At 47.0% G+C, this 2,746-nt stretch overlaps 1 protein-coding gene across 1 annotated transcript in view; it reads left to right on the forward strand.

Moving 5' to 3' along the window:
- The window catches only part of LOC104831795 (rap1 GTPase-activating protein 1-like), a 37,521-nt gene that overhangs the window by 343 nt on the left and 34,432 nt on the right, over window positions 1-2,746 (forward strand). The window lies entirely within an intron of this gene.

Here is a 2,746-nt window from a genome sequence, read left to right on the forward strand (position 1 = left end):
GAAAGAGAAGGGGGGGGGGGGGGGGGGGAATGGATGTCTGTGTAGGAAATGAGACAAACCGAAGAGATGGAGGGGCATGAAAGAGGGTCTGACCAGACTCAAAGGAATCCCACCCTGATTCTGTCAACCTTTGACATAAAATGATGAAAACAAGTGGGCAGTGGGAGGTGCTGCCTGTGCACACTCAGTACTATATTTAGAAGCTGAATGCATAGATCTGTGGAAACAGCTGATGTGAAAACATGTATGTTTCTCTCTGTAGGTGCATCTCTGAGTTTGCAACGACTGAGTGTAATATTGCAGTAAAACATGAAACAATACAGTTTCTGCCCTGAAAAGTTTACCGGTGAAGGATATGCTGCTGTGTTTATGTGATACCGCGCAGATTCTGATGTTCTTACGATGACTCAATTGATAAAATTGCAGAGATCAGTTTCTGTGTTACAGCTAATACAGACTTTTCCTTTGTGAGCAAGATAAAATGCTGATGCATTTTTAAGAATGAAAAAACTTCTGTTAACAAAAACTGGGAAAATACATAGTAAAAGGTATAGACACCAGTTACTGTAATACATATGTTAGAAGGATACCTGAAAGAACAGAAATCTGTGTGCCAGTTCCTAAAACACTCAATAACTATAAAATGCATATGATCTATGCAAATATAGACAGGTATATGAATTACAATGTGAGATTATAAGTACACAGGATTAATCACATAAGAAGGCAAGCATCAATAAGAACTGAATCTACTTAGTACAACTAAAGGCTTATATTAGGTGATATTGTTGCATCAGCTGTGTAAATAGTAACAATTGTTAGCTTGATTATAAGTTGAAGAACAGTAAGAGGAAGGGGGGGGCTGTGATTTGCTTACATGTGGAAGTGATTTATTCATATGATTATTGCTAAAGGAGGTTAATTAGAACAGTAATTAGAGTATTTAATAATTGCTGGTTTGCTTGTGGGTCTTGAGGACTTCGTATGCAACTGGAGTTGCACAGGAGGTTAGGTAAAGCTGTGAGACAGTTAAATGAAAGCTGAGCCCAGTGTGGTTTTGTATGTGAACAAAGTTGGCTCTTATCTAGTGGCAAGCTGCTGAAGAATGGCAGAAGGACCTGGGCCTCTCTGTATACTTTGCTTTCACTATGGCCAGGCTTGCTATTGCTGCTGCTAATGACCCTGGGATCGGGGAGGGCAGTAGTTACTGCTGGCAGCCTTCTCTAGCAGCGGAAAATAATGTCTCTTCTTCCTTCCTGGATGCAGCATGAGTGGTAAGCTTGGCTCTTTGCCTTGGCCCAGACACATCTCTGCTCAGAGATTCAGGTGAATGAGTAAGAACGGCTTGTGCAGAGAGCAGCTGCTGTATTCAGTGCCCAGGACCTCTCTGGGAGGCATTTGGGTTGGAGTGAGGAGGTGGGCTGTATGAGTTAGCCCTTACTCCAGCATCAGATCTGCTGGGGCTGGGGGGCAAAGACGTAGACAAGAGGAAATGGAAACACTCGGCCTCCATGCAAGTTCCTAAAAACAGCAAGTGGATCATTTCTTTATCTGTTCAAAGCTGTCACCTAGCTTGATCAATTTCCTTATAGTCTCTTTTCCCACCCACAGACCCTTGAAGGCCCCGTAATAATTTCTATCCAGGTCTTTCACAAGTAGAATTTATAGGAAGCATTACGATGAATTTGCTGCACTCTTATCCCTAAAACTTTGATGTAGCTGCTCGCTTTCTCTTTGCCCATCTATATCAGCTATCTCATATTTTCTGTCTGGTCTCTCTGCATTCTGCTTTTACTCTTCCTTTGCATCTTTTCCTAGCTCTCTGGCTCTTCTCCCAAATTCTGTCTCTTGTTCTGTGTTTCCTACCGTCCCCTTCATGAGTTAGAGCAGACCCAGTGCGAGGCTGACACTTGGCACACGGTTGTAGCTGCTGCCTTTATAGGTCTTGATGTAAAGAGGAAACATTACATCATGCTGTGGAATGAAACTGGGAATCACAGGAAGAAAATGTGTCCAGAAGAGCTCTGTGTTCTTATTTAAATGCAAGTACGTGCATACTCTTGCAATGGAAGGTCATGGTCTCATCCTCGGCTTTTATCAGGAATGATGATCTACTGATGAGTGAACGCAAATACGTGCAGTTAAGGGGTTTCTGACCCCTCAAAATTTGAGCTTCCCTGGAGAACAGCTTACATGTTAGATCAGTGAGCTATGTCACAAGGGGGGATGTAGAGCCAAATCTCCGTAGTGCTGGATGTAGGTCAGCTCCAAATACCAAAGGCCAGTGGGTTGGTACCTTCTTAGCCTTTCGCTGAAGGGAATGCGAAGTTGTGGAGGGTTGCCTCGATGCTCACTTTTCCCACTGGACACTGAGAGCCTGGGGAGACATCTTGCGCTACAGCAGAGGTGAGTAAGGGACACACACACACACACACCCCCCCCGCTGTCCTTGCCCAACGCTGCCTTCTCACCACCCCCGGCAACCGGCGTCCACCTTCCTCGGCGCGGCTGTCCCAGGCCAGGGAAGAGCCGATCTCCACAGCGGAGGAGGGACAGAAGTCACGGCCCCATCCCCCGCTCCCTCACCTCCCGCCTTTCCCGCCCCGGCCCCGCTCCCGGCTGTGAGGTGCCCTTTGCCACCGTCTCCTCGCGGAAGGCCGGCTCGGGAGGAAGAGGAGGGGTGGGGGGAGCCCGACGCCTTCTCCATGGGGCGGCGGGAGGGGAGGAGGGTCCCGAGGGGCTGGGC

The sequence above is a fragment of the Haliaeetus leucocephalus genome, unplaced genomic scaffold, assembly GCF_000737465.1.
Source record: "Haliaeetus leucocephalus isolate CR32 unplaced genomic scaffold, Haliaeetus_leucocephalus-4.0 Scaffold228, whole genome shotgun sequence".
NCBI lineage: Eukaryota > Metazoa > Chordata > Aves > Accipitriformes > Accipitridae > Haliaeetus > Haliaeetus leucocephalus.